We start from the raw sequence: 14,438 nt of genomic DNA, 5'->3' as shown, positions 1-14,438 counted from the left end.
TTACCGTGCTTTCAGCCGTGCAGTCTACCTCTGCTGTAATTTTTAGGACATAATCCTATGAATATGTTATTAGGATACATAAGGGAGTAGTCTCATTAGAATCAAGGGGCTCCTTGTCTATGAAGTTATTTGCATGAGTTTGTAGGATCAAGGCCCCCTTTGCCTCAGCATTATATAAAAATAAAAATACTTGCTTTGTCATTAGGAAATCCTTCTGCTTATGCCCACATATAGCTCACTGATTTCATTAATAAAAATTGTTTAGTTGGAGAGAAGATATTGATATTTGTATAATTTGTGGTATTGTGGTTGTTCATTCCAGAATTTGTTAGCGTATGTATCACACAGAAACGTGTGTCTATAATTTTATCATGCTTGTCCTTGTTGAAATCAGTGATAGACTTTCCATTGACCTTAACAGTAACAAGCGTGTGTTTCCAGATGTTCTTGAGGCTAGTAGTATAGTATGCTATAGTGACGCTGTAGCTCATGAAAAGTGAAAAATTAGTAACTGAATTACGCAAAATGCAGAATTACTTGCTGCTGATATTATGGATATCCTGTGCCCCTAGTTACTACAAAATCAGGTATAGACTTCAACAGCTTGGTGAAGAGGCAGCACATTTCTGAACTAAATACTGCATGTGAAACCGGTGTCGTTTAAGCAGTTGTTCATCATACTTCCCCATGCTTAACCGTGCAAATGTTTTGGTTGTAAAAATTACGATGCAGATGTTAATTCAGAAGGCAAAGGTTTCTGGAAAAAAATTAGAGTACTCCTCCTCCTAATTCGAAAATTGTTTTTGTTTTGGAAAGCAAGCACAAACTTAGCCATTTTTCAATTAAGTCAGAGTAAGTACAGTAGTCACGCTTGTATGATTTAGGAGGAAATGCATAGATGACCTTTAGATCCTTACAGTTGACTAGTTCACATTTCCAAATGTGACTCTTCATTTCCACGGAAGAGTTTTTTCCCCATGCATTTCGTATGTATATCATAGTTGGCTGTATGCTTATTTTTCAGTGGTTTAGTTATAAGTGGCTATGTGATAGTATGAGGTGTTCAGCTTTAAACCTGCCAGAGGCTTTGTCTGCAGCATATGGTTAAGAGATAGTGCCATCTACTTGGTGTCTGGTCAAAGGAGATAACACTGTTGTTTGTTAAGCAAGACACATTTGTTATCTTGCTGTAATGTACACTTTTGTTGCAGTAGCATACTTAAAACCAGTTCTGAGTAGGTACAGAAAATTCAGTATGTTTGCACTTACGCCACGAAACAAAACTAGTGTCGTTTTGCAAAGATCTCCAATTTTGTCTCTTAGAGTGGTGATTTTATGATTTCTACAGTTAGAGACAAGGGTGAGGCTATTTAATTCATTTAATTTTATGTTCTGAGTCTTCAGTTGAACTAAAGTCTCTGAACTAAATCACAGCACACTGATATCCCTCAAACTGTCAAATAAAACATCTGTTTATGATAATGATTATCTTAATTTAAGAGTGAGTTCTAGCTCACTCAGTGCTTTTCTTCATTAATAGAAAATTAATGCAAGATTACTTATAAGAGTACTTACTACTTAACTAAGAATTACTTATGAAGTAAAACACTGGTGAAGGAATATTGGAATTCATCTTAGGCTCATATATAACTTCTTTCAGAAGACATTGTAATGATCAAGCATGTAAGCTTGCATGATTCGAAGTCTGGTGTTGTCTACCCTATTTTCAGTAGAAAATGACTGTCTTGTCCATCAGTTTTAGCTGAGTCTCTGACTGCTCATAGATCAAAAATACAAACAAAAAGTTTGCTGAAGGTCATTCAGGCTCCAGCAAGTTAACACACTCATTTTTATTGATGTGGCAGCTGAAGCGCCGAAATTTGTAAGTGAAAATTCTAGGACTTCATTGTCTGAAGTTAGGCAAGAAATGAATAGATAAGTACCTAAATAAAAAGCCTTTTTTGAGTGATGCAGAAGGTCCTAGTAACTGGGAGGCCTAAGCATGTCTGGTGAAAAGCAGGCTTCCTAATATGTGTAAATAAGCATCTGGATGTGTAACTTCAGGCATTCAAATTTGAAAAGTTTGGTCTACTACTCTGTAATTTCTGCTTTTGATGCTGAGTTCACCACACCACACTGCTTGGGGTGGGGGGGTGTGTGTTTTGAAATTGATACAGTTATAATTCTGACAGTAGCATCCTAGGGAAGACCAAATGGAGATGTCAACTGTGTGAGGAGGGGCTGTGGACAAGGAACATGTGGTTGAGTATATACAGACCAACAAAAGATTCTCTTCAGCTCAGTGAAAGGGGAGAGAGCTAGAGAACAACAGCATGAGGAGAGGAGGGCAGATATAGGTAACTTAAGCTATAAATACAATACATTGTATCACTGTTAGGATTCCAGCTATAGTGTAATAGATGCCCAAAACATTTGCGCGTGTGTGTGTGTATGTGTGCATACATACTTTTCCAAACTTCCCCATCATGCATCCCATCTTACAGAACTTCTCTGTACAGAGGATATTTCTTTGTGCCTCTTGTCAGAAAGGGCCTGCAGAATGTCTTCTGCAGTCTTCAGTGAGACCAATGTTGCATTTGGTGCTCATGGAAAAACAAGTAATTCAAGGCTTGCAGAAGAGTTGGCATGTTTGTTTAAATTTTTTAAATGTGTCACAGTGATAACAACAGCTAAACAGCATTTGTCCTGTGTGTATTTCTGTGTGCAATAGAACTTTTTTTTTTTTAATGTATAAAAAAATATGAAACACTACAACAAAATAATATCTGCGAATCTGCCCAGGGTCACTCGGATATCCATCTAACATTTTATGGTACATTCAGAGAAAGACATGAGAGCAGATAAAAGACATTAAGCAGTGAAATTATGGTCAGCGGAAATGTTTTATATTTTTCATTGTTTAGATCCTGATACTGTAACTGTTCTCTATCATGCATAATTGCCACAGTGTTAAAATGTAATTGTAAAATGCATTACTCTTTGATCCATAATTTGAACCTTTATACAGGTCACATAATTGTCTACATACAGAACTATTTGTCTGTGACTATTTAACAGGTGCACATAATTCATGTCTGTTCTTTTTTAAGTAAGCTGAACTTACTTCTGTTGAACTTAACCAAGTTAACCATTTTTCAGCCTCCAATGCTGCAGTAAAAATGTACTTCCTTAAGTCTGGTTTGCTTGCAGACAGAGTCTGACACAGTAGATTTAGTACAGCTGCAGTATTAACGTTCAAAACTCCCGTGCTGCACAGTTTTCCCACATGCTACATAAAAATGCTGTACAGTTTCTCTCTCCAAGGCACCTCTATTAGGGCATTAACGGACTATGCCTCCAGTTTGGTTAATGTTTTCACTTATATATAATACAGTTTTACACATTCACCCAAATTACTATTTATTGCAAAATAAGCATGGTAAAATAATAATTTTACCCAATATTGGCTTAACATTAATTTTCAAACTGTGAAAGTCAATGGAAAATAAATCTGGGAGAGGATTGGTGAAATGAAAGATGCAGAATCACAGAATAAATGAGTTGCTAGAGAATAACTAGTGCTTATAGGTATTCTTAACTAGTTGTAAGAAAATATAATGGAGAAAGTTTCTACAATTATAAAGGAGGTAGCATGGATTCGTATATACTGTAATAGTAGGAAATGCTCAAGAATTGGGGTTATTGCTTTTATTGTCTCCTATCACAATGTCGAGTTTTGTTAACAATTTCAGAAGGGCAGCTTTTCCATGGTTTTGGTGTTTTTTGAGGAAGGTGTAATGGCTTCAGAATGTACTAGCGAGTTTTTGAAGGTAGGTTTGCAAGTTACATTTCAAAAGGTGATGGAAGGAAATGTTGATTTCTTTGAAGGCCTGAACTGTAGAACCCCGATGGTTTGGATGTTGTTGAGTTTCTAGTCAAGAACAAAGTGGGCCGAAACAGATTTCAGTCTTCCGTCTTTCCTTCTGCTCGTACGTGATAGGACTGCATGCTTTCACAGTTGGATAGCAATCTGCCTCTACATTATTTAATCCTTAAAGGCAATGAATGGCTTCAGTGCCCGTTTACTTTTACCAAACTTGAGAGTGGTCCACTACACTGAACAAAGCATTTGAATTCATGCTTCAGGTTAAACTATTTGTCTGCAAGATGTGCATTTTACAGACTGGATTTTATTCAGGAAGATTTTTGGAAATGTAAATCATTTGGTTTATGGAATAGATGGATTTTAGAGCCCCATGATAGGTAAATAACAGCAGGAGTACAGCCTCCTCCATTTCTTTTCATGTCAGAAGAAGTTCTATTATTTTTATCTTCTAAAGAAATATTTCCTAACCTTTATTTTACCAAGGGTCCTTTTTAGCAACCAATTAAATTTTTTGGAGCCATATCAATTTTTCAGTAGAGGTTTGGAAATCACTCCTCCCCTCTTTATTCAGCCTCTGGTGGTCCCTCCCCTCCAGAAGAATCTGAGCTTTGATTTCTTATGGGGTCGGCAGTGGAGGACAGGGAGCAGCACAAAATTCTTGCTGGTGCTGCTGCTGTGTCTCCCGACGAGAGTGCAGAGTACCATAGCCAGCAGTGCCCTGGAGGAGGAAATAGCATAAACATTCTTCATAAAGCGGAGGAAATAAGTGCAGGGAAATATTTTAAATTGAACTATAATGAAATTATTGTTTATGGCCCAGCTTCTACCTTACATCCAGAATCTGTCATTTAGGTGATTGGGCCAGCAGGTGGCAAATATAATTGAATTCAAGAAAATAAATAAGGAAGTAGGCTGGGGATTGTTTGCTGAAAAGAAGACATCTAGTTTACTAATTAGGAGGATTTATAGGATGCTGTACTTAAAAATAGATGATTATTGATAGCTCATCTTAATCATGAAAGTTACCTTATAGTTTGTTTCCTACACCCAAAGTTGCTGCAGCAGTCAGATGTGTGATTACAACATGCACAGGGAAGCTAACCTCATGTTAATCCACCTGGCGTGGACAGCAATGTCTCAGAAACTGAGGGCAGGGGTTGTAGGCTGTGCTGCTGCAGCTATATGGCTGCTGGTTTTAAGAGGTGCAGCCTGAGTACCTGTTTGCATTGGGTTGCACTTCTTACTGCAGTGTAGACATAGCTGTAGAGAAGAAAGAATTGTATCTGGTTCTGTGTTAGCAATAACCAGAAACAACAGACCCACTGCACTAGACGCTGTTATTTTCATCTGGAAACTTTATGAAAGGCTGCACAGAAACAATGTTAGTAATTTAGAGAGGAGGTAGCAAAAGATATGGTATATTATGTCTGCCTTTGAATTAGGTGGAAAGTGAAAAGATGTTGGAATTCTTTTTAATTAATTATAAGAGAGTGTAAAAATCATGGGAGTATAGAAAACTAAGATGGAGATTGCTTTTGAAATTCTCATATATCTAAGTAGTGACCTAAAGGTAATTTAATGGAAATCAGAAGTAGATATTAATCTAAAATATTTGTCAGTGGAGACTGCTGAAGTGGATGTTCAATCAATTTTTTTTTTTTTTTTTTTTTAAGGAAGTAGTGGTGGTAACTCTGGCATCTAGGTCAATATCATCTCTCATTAAAGTTGTTTTAATGTTCAAAGCTGTATCAGTTACTGGTGAGCTCATCGTGGCAGCCATGTATGAATTACACATTTCCCTATGCCCTTATCTAATTCATTTCTCTGTGCTACACTTCGAAATAATTTGAATATGAAGTATATCAGGAAAACAGAGTTGTTTTGTTCTAAGTGGAGAACTCGAGCAGAACTATTCCTCACAAAAAGTAGCAAGCATCCAGAGTGAATTACCATGAAGGAGATTGCAGCTGAGATTATAAATATTATTTTGAGAGACTTACATTTCCTTCTGAAAGGAAAGAGCATTAAGGGATATTTTGAAAATGTAGAAGGGGAATAACAACAAAAAAACCTATAAGATAAATTTGGCTCACCAGCCTTTTTGCCATTTCATGTCTAGCATTCATTTTGGAGATAAAACAGTTGCATCAAGCTGAGGCTAGTTTAGTTTTATGTGCCTGGTAAAATGGAGTTGATTCACAAGAATCTGGTCCATTCTCTTCTGTCACCTAATATTTCTGTTACTATGTCTGTACATTATTTCAACCAACCAAATACATTTTTTTAACAATTTGGAGAAAAAGAAATGAAAGTTTCAAAGTAAATATTTTTATTCATTCTCATGCATTTAGTTGTTCTATAGAGCTTCTCTAGTGCATATACCTCCAAGTAATTTCTAGTGATACAATGCAATGTTGAAGTAAAATAGTTAATTAAAATTTAGATTGGAAATAGATTAGTTTCATTTGGTATTTCAGAGAGTTATGATTTAAGCTTTTCTTATGCCCAGCAACGAATAAATTAATATACAAGGAGTGCGAAAGCTATGTTGAGGCAAATGCTCATTAGGAGCTATGGAATAAGAGGGTTCTTTAATACAGAAGACTTGCACTTTGCATTTGGCAGAGCTGTTCTGGGCCGGGGCTTATAATACCCCAGGAGACTGGATTTTTTTTTTTTATTTGATAGGAGCCAATAGGTCCAGAAATGTCTTGCTCTATTTGCCGTTCCTCAGTTGCCTCAGGAAGCACACCACTTTGTTACTGGAACCTCCCTCTGGGTGCAGACTTCACTCCTGAAAGACTAATGTGTTTCATGGACAGTCCAGCTTAGTGTAAAAATTATTTTCGTTTACTTAGAATTTAATTGCAAAATTATTCAGACTTTGCGTATTTTGTATGCAGGTAATACAAATTTAGACTTTAGTATTTGTGCTACCTGTTTTTTGTGTGTTTGTGTTTAATGCAGCTGAAGGTTATTGTGTAAAATGGGTTAGTTTGAATCTTTTAAAGGAGCTGCCAACATGCATTTGCCCGAGTTACTTCAGCAGTGAAAAAGAGAGGAAGAATTCCAAACACATCATCCTGATTTCACAAGTCTACAGGGATCTCCAAAGTGGACTTATCCATCTGTGTTAGGTAGTAAACAGCACTCTACTTTTGTTACATACAAATGTCTGCATATGCGCACTCCCTCTCTGTACACATGTAATCTGTAGATCCTTATCTGTCTAGACGTAAGTGTACATACACTTTCTGGACTTAAGTCACTAAACACTAAGAATAATAGTGTATAAAGTATCTGAGTGTTTATACAAGTATACAAGATATAGAGAAATGCAAATAGTAAATAATGCTTGAGCAAATAAACTTGCAGTTTAGTTTTTGTTTCAGTTCACCGTGCTATTACATGGCCCTTGAAAACTGTGGAGTAAGAATACAATGATAAATAGGGAAGGACAATCTATCTTGCTTTCATTAACTGACCAGTTTCTTACTACATTGATGAAGTAGATGTTTTTATTTGCATTCAGATATAAAGATTCCTTAATCTCAGAATTAATTCAGTCTAATAAGTCAGGGTTGCAATTGTTGTTAAAGGTGACTGCTATTTTCCAATACTCAGATGTTAATCAGTATGAATTTTGATCTTAAACAGCAATTACTATGATAATTATCACTATATAACTTTTTACATTTTTAGCAGCATTTCTTAATGATATTGGTGGGACTGCAAACTCTGCCTTCTTCAGAGTGCCAATTATCCTTTTCTCTTTTTGAATCTGTATGTGTTTAGTACAGCCTTTGTAGGCTCTGGCTATGTAGATGAATCACCATGGTCTCTGTCCTATACTAGTGATCTCGGAGCCTTACACCTACAAGTGACCACTTCAGGGCATGCATAGGCTGAAATCAAGTACATGTGAAGTAACAGAATGGAGAGAATGGGCCATGGCTCCAGCTTACGGTTAATGCAGACAGGCACAGCTGGGAGGATACCTCAAGTCTGAGACACTGTATCCCAGCGCTGCCTTATGAGAGACCTTAGCCTGTCCTAAAATTCAAATGTAGCTACAAATTTGGCATTTTAGAAGGAAAACTGTGGGAGAGAATCTCTTTTAGAGTCTGCATTCACAACTACATAAACATATTGATAGACTTCAGCAACTAAAATCTCAGATGAATCTATGTTTCCTGAGCTTGTTCCAGCTGTCACAATTCCTTCCTGTAATTGAACTGTGCAGTGTACCATATCAGGCAATAGAGCTGAGACTAGACCTTACATTTAATGATGCTTTCATGTTGAGAGCCCAATTAGTAACTGAGTGTTGAAGAGCATGGCTTTATGTAACTTCTCTTTCATTGCAGTGGAACTCCATGGTAGAAGTAGCAGCAGTATTCAGTTCCCTAGATAGTATTCATCCATCTTAATCATGAAACTTTCTCTTCTTTTGTTTTCCTTTTCTATTCATTACACTTTTATTTTTTTTTTTTTTTTAATTTCTGGAACAAATTAAGGCAGAGTGCTATAAATAATCGACTTCTTAATTAGATAACCATGATTTAGTTCCAGTGCCTAGCTTGTATTGTAATGTATATGAAACATGGTGGCCAAATACTGCATAGTGCAGTACAGCACTGGGTTATGAGTATTTGTAGACATAGGCAGTTGATGTGATCCCACCACTAGAAGTCATGTTACAATGCCTGTCTTCTGCATCGCAGAAGCTCCTGCTATTTTGAATGTTCCTTGCATCACAAAGTCATAGTTCAGCCTATATCCCTTTTATCACTCTCTCGTCCTTCCTCGGTGTAACTCTGTAATTGCTTGATCTGACAAACAGCACTCTAAGTCAAAATGAATGACATCTTTCTCTTGCATTTCCTTGAACATACAAGAGTTTTCTCTGTTACAGCAGATAATTGTATTTGTCTTTGTATTTACGGTAGTATCTTGGATCTATTTAAGTAGTGAGAAATGTTTTTGTGTTTTTTAGTGTCCTGTATGGTTGGCAAAAATTGACAGTTCCAGTTATAATCACCCTGCATTCCCTGGTTGTAGTGCAGGTGCAGAACTTACCTTCTCTCTAACCTTCCTCCAAAAGAGAAAAACTATTGCATCTGAACATCGCTAATTCATTAAATGTAGAGACAATACTTAGCTCATAATTATAGGCATTCATCCCCAAAATCTGAATTTTTCTGTGTTCACCCATCCTGAAGTGACAAAAGGTAGGAGAGAGAGGAAAAGGGAAAGGGAGGCTTTGGTTGCTCAAATCTTGACTTCAAAAATGATGAAGAAAGCAACTGTTGTGTCTGGGTTTCAAAACCAAGGCACCAGGATAGCCAGCTAGTGATGATTTCTAAGCAGCTGTAGTGGATATTGTTCACAGTTCTCTGCTTTGACAGTATTTAAGCTTTGTTGTTCAATTTTGTGCATGGACGCATGGAACCAACCATAATCTTCATTGTGGGAGAGCATTTCCCATTTTAAAGAGTTCCTGTGGAATCTCCTGCAGCACACAGAAATTGTGCTGTACCTTGCAACTGGGTCCTACAAATTAAAGCCTCCTAGTGTAGCAAAACCACATTCTCTTCATTGTTGTTTTGCATTGTGTACCCATGAAGTGTCCTTCTGGACTTAGTTCTAAAGGAATAATTATACTATTTAAATATTAAACATCAAAGTTCTTCTTTTATTGTTAAACCAATATTAAAGTAGGACAAAACTGATTTACAGTTTATGGCATTGCATTCTAGAATTGCTGGCGTTGCAGCTGATGTCCTGTTTCAGCAATATTGGCACTGCCAGGAGGCTCAGAAATGTAGATTTTAATCAAAAACTTTATTTGAGATACACTTCAGCTAAATTATAAATTAATCTTTCCTTGTGAACTTCCAAGCCGTTAAAAAGGGCAAATGGCCGCAGCTTCCTTTGAAACAATTCAAAAGCCTGCTTTTTGTCAGTATATGATTTCAGTATAATGGAATTGAAAGTTGTGTGTCTTTTTCTCACAGATTGTTATTTAATCACTATATATTAGCTTTCATTGCCCTTTTGATATATTTAAGCTCATAAACTTCTCATTGAATAGATTGAATTTACCATTATGTTGTTACTTTTTATGAATAGAATAAATCAATATCAGATACGGTGGTTTGCACTGAATTGTTTATTTTAAGGGATGTTTAAACTTTACTGAAAGAAAATGGAAAGTCTGATGGCCAGTCTTGCACTTTAAAACTCATTATTTGGTAACACTTTGAGATACAACCTGCCTCAGCCAGCAAGTGCTGTACATGTTATCCAGAGATACAAGGCTAATAAAATTTCCTAACATTCTTTGAAATGTAATATATTTTGCAGTATTCCCAATATATAACATTTAAATACTTGCAAGTTGTTTTATTATTGTAATAGAAAGCTTTCATTTCATTATTAGGGAAATATTCCAGAGTAAGACTAGGACTTTTTTTTCACTGAAAATATCAACTATGTGTTGAAAATGTTTGTCTGATATCTCCTTCTCTCTATATATATATTATAAAATCTTCCATGAGATGTAGTCCTTCTCATTCAGAAATCAAATACTAGCAGATTAATGAGAACTGCTTTCTAAAATGTATCACCCAGTTCCTAGTATTTATGGTACCCCTAAAACTTGAAAACATCTGTTCTGCAGAGAAGTAGTGATTGAAATACGCTTAAGCAGGAAGAGCTGTCTCTTAATTCAGAGTCACAACTTTGGCTTGCAGGGGCTAGTTGAGCAGCCGTGATTCCAAAAAAGTGATGCACATTCTTTAATTCTTTTGATTATGAGGAAATAGTAACCTACTTCACTTTAAGGATGTTGTTTCTTGCTTTTTTTGATTGTTTAATATATGTTTATTATTATTAATCATCAGGTGAAGTTCCACATGGACAATTGCAAAAGTATGTATAGTAGATATAAAAAAACCTTGGGAATTCCTACATCAGTGTGATTGTGTAATAACAGCCCAGGCTTTGTGCTTGACAGAGGTATTTTGTTTGGGTTCAGTGTTGCTTCTGCAGTCTTTTCCTCACCAATTACGTATGCAACTTTATTATTGTATTAAGTAGCTAATTAAATCTGGTCAGGTTAACCTTTCTTGATGATTAGAAGTAGGCATCTCATCCACTGAAAAAGCTAATCATTTGGGGTGGAACATCTTGTTCTTGTTTGAATAATTATCTTTGTTTACATTCACACAGCATTAATCACTTGAACCAGACATCTTTTGGAAAAAAAGGGGGAGCAGGTTTTCAAAGCTATATACATAAGTTATAAAGGAGGATGCATTTCCCTTCATTCCTCCCTATGAGCAAAATAGGAAGACATTTTGAATTCATAATCCAGGATAAAAGCTGTATTTTCAAAGTACACATTTGTTTTCAAATAACTTTTAAAAGCAAGTCCTCTGGGCTGATCAGCTGAACTAAGTCTTATTTCCTCGGTAAAAATTCTTCAGCAGTAGCATTGCAGTATTTTCCTGGTGGAGTACTTTTCATTCTTTTCCAATTATTACTGTTATTATTTTATAACTCTATTTGTCTTTGTTCTGTGGTCTATTCTTTTTTTGAATGCTAGTGAAAGTTTCTTGGTCATTTTCCCTGTCCTTCCCCTCAGTTTGATATTTTCTGCCAACTCTTCTGCCCTAAAGCCTCCCCCCCCCCCCGCCCCGCAATGGCTAGATCTTGCGTCGGTACAACCATTGCCTTTATTGCTCATTGGAGGAGTGTATCCCTAACAAATGCTCCATATGTTGTGGCTTCTGTCATCAAGGTTGGAAAGACCAAGAGAAGAGACTGCAAAGCGACCTTCTGGCAGTTTTTCTGTGCTCTCTCCACCTTGCATCTGAGGCTTGGGAGTTCTTCTGGTTCTTCTTTGGGAAGGACTCTATAGCTCAGTCAAAAGATGTTCATACTGAAGCCTGTTTTATTTTGATCATGAAATATCATGATGGTTATAAACTATTGCTTCTCAGGAACAAAGCTGTGGGATTATAGGAGATCTGTAAGCTCAATGCTCTGTGGTCCAGACAGCAAGTAGGATGCTAGGAATTATTAGAAAAGAAATACAGACAAAACACAAGAAACTTTTTGATACCACTATAAAACCATCATATATCTTGAGTACTGTGTGTCTTAAAAAGGATATGTTAAAACAGCAAAAGCTGTAGAGAAGGGCAACAAATCCAATCAAAGATATGGCAGATGTGGTGATTGTGAACCGTATTCCCATGTTCCTTCTACAAAAGGCCTTGAAGTAATTTAAAGATACTTTTGTGCTATTCCTTTTCCAATTAAAATCCTCTTCTCAAGTGATTTTATGATACATATAAATATTATGGTTATCAGTCTTTACGGTTAAAATAAGGCTTTTCTCTTTGGCAAGACGAAGGCTATACATGCAAATTCAGATTCCTAGTGCAATTCCACTAACTCTGCCCTTATGTTCCAACAGAATTAGGAAAGCCTGTATTTTTCCTATCTTCTCTTTTGTCTGTTTCTTTATGTATCTTCTATTGTTTGATTCTCGCTTTATTTCTTGTTTCCTTATCTTTCCCATTCTTTTTCTTTTTTTGTGTATACATTCGTGGCTGCATTTTTCTCTTTTATTTGTTTACTTTGCCTTGAACTTTCTCCCAAATCCTTCAGTTTTCGTCTTTTTAGCTAGACCTGAATATACACATTGAATCATCATTTTTCTCTCCTTCCATTTCCACTTCCTTTCCTCTTCTACTCCGGTATTTATATTTTCCCCTTTCCTCCCTAATGTTACCATTTTTTTTCCTCAGCATTTGTTGATGTCTCTCTTTCCCATGTACTTTCCTGTTTTTTTCTCGGTATTTTGTACTTTAGCTCTGAAGGAGAGACCGAATGGGGATTTGAGCCTTGAGCTTTTTCTTAATAGAGCAAAACTGGGTAGAAAGTACCTTAAAATCGTGGGAGGCAGGGTATCTCCTAACTGACCTGTGGCATGAGGATGACTGAGAGAAAATAAATTCCTGTTTAGCAAATTTAACTTCTCCTAAAAATTCAGGCTCCATCCTTCCAGCTGGAAACAAGATAATATAATGGGTTGTTACAAGCTGTTAAAATTTGAGTCTGAGGAGGGGGAATAGGCTGAAGTTATTCTATGAATTGTTCCGTTCTTTGTGGGAGGCTGTTAAAATAAAGCAACAATATAAAAGATGAATTATATACAATTTAATGTAAAGCTGTTTGATGTCATTATGATATTTCTTCCTTGATTGTCTAACATTTGTGTACTTTTAAAAAGTTTTACATTTTTTGGTTCTTTCTGAACATTATGAAAATTGTACTGAGAGGAGTAAATTCATCTGCATAAAATTGACTGCAAAGAGCAATTAGTCCTTCATTAATATGCAAATTTGGTCCAGTGCAAATTCATCTATATATGAGGCTTAAATATGCAAGTCAGTCTTGCTGTGCGAGAAGCCCAGATGCTTTTATTTACTTTGAAATTGAGGGATTTGGTTAATGATGTTGTTGACAGGAAAACTTGAATAAATTTGATGATCACCATCTTTCATATTAGACGAGGCCCACGGAAAAAAATTACCAAGTAAAATACCAATTTTATTTGGTAATTTCCTATTACCAATCTAGTAATAAAATGTAAGATACAAAGTAATAGAGTTAGATTTCCTAATGTAGTTATCCTGAGACTTAAACTGTTCCCCAAAGATAGAACCATTTTTCTTAAACTTTGTTTTTCCAGAGGGTAAAGACATCTACATAAGCTGTATGAATAGCATACTGCCTAGAGATTTAATATTGGAAAGTTAGCTCTGTTGCTTGTTTCATTTGGAGAGAGTATATAAGCTTGGGAATTAAAAAGCAGGAGCTTTGGAAATGGCCGTCATTGTCATCTTCCATTAATTGTCTGTATAGTCTTCTCAAGATTTAGTGTTGAGGCCTTTGCTCTGAACCTATGGAGCCAGACTGGAAGGTGTCTGAACCCATGGCCAATTATATTTGGATCACCTTAGCTAATTAATAAGCATTTTCTTAAATATCTTTAAATCTTTATGGCCCTCAGTAGCACAACTTTCTTACTGCTGTCACTCAACATGGACAGGGTCAGAGAATCAGGATTTTTTCTTACCAATAAATCTAAGATGTGATGCATCTTGCCCCTTTCCTCCTCCCCTTGCTTCTGCCCTAGTGTGCCATGTCTCTTTTGGCACATCCAGGATTTCCCTGGTTTTGTCCATTAACACCACAGCAGCCATCACTCAGTCGTGTGTGGATAGGGTTTCCTTTGCATTTGTTAGTCTTGTTTCATCTGCAAGGAGAGGGTTCCACGTGCTATTCCTCCTAGTGTTTCTTCCTTTTTCTTTGTCATTCTCTCAGCCCTAAATTTAGCTTTGGCTTAAGCAACCTGGTCTTTGACTTCAGTCATGCACACTTTTTCCTGGACTAAATTTGGTCTTCTGTCTTGCCTGTGTGGGACATTGACGCTTTCAAAATAACAGAGAAATGTAGTTTAAATGGACTGAAGTCT

At 36.4% G+C, this 14,438-nt stretch overlaps 1 long non-coding RNA gene across 6 annotated transcripts in view; it reads left to right on the top strand.

Annotated features, from left to right (window-relative positions):
- LOC128149565 (uncharacterized) overlaps positions 1–14,438 on the top strand; it is a 31,668-nt gene that overhangs the window by 6,765 nt on the left and 10,465 nt on the right. The window lies entirely within an intron of this gene.

This window comes from Harpia harpyja, chromosome 12 (assembly GCF_026419915.1).
Source record: "Harpia harpyja isolate bHarHar1 chromosome 12, bHarHar1 primary haplotype, whole genome shotgun sequence".
Lineage (NCBI taxonomy): Eukaryota > Metazoa > Chordata > Aves > Accipitriformes > Accipitridae > Harpia > Harpia harpyja.
Note: the sequence above shows the minus strand (reverse complement) of the source record. Positions and strands in the feature narration are given on the sequence as shown.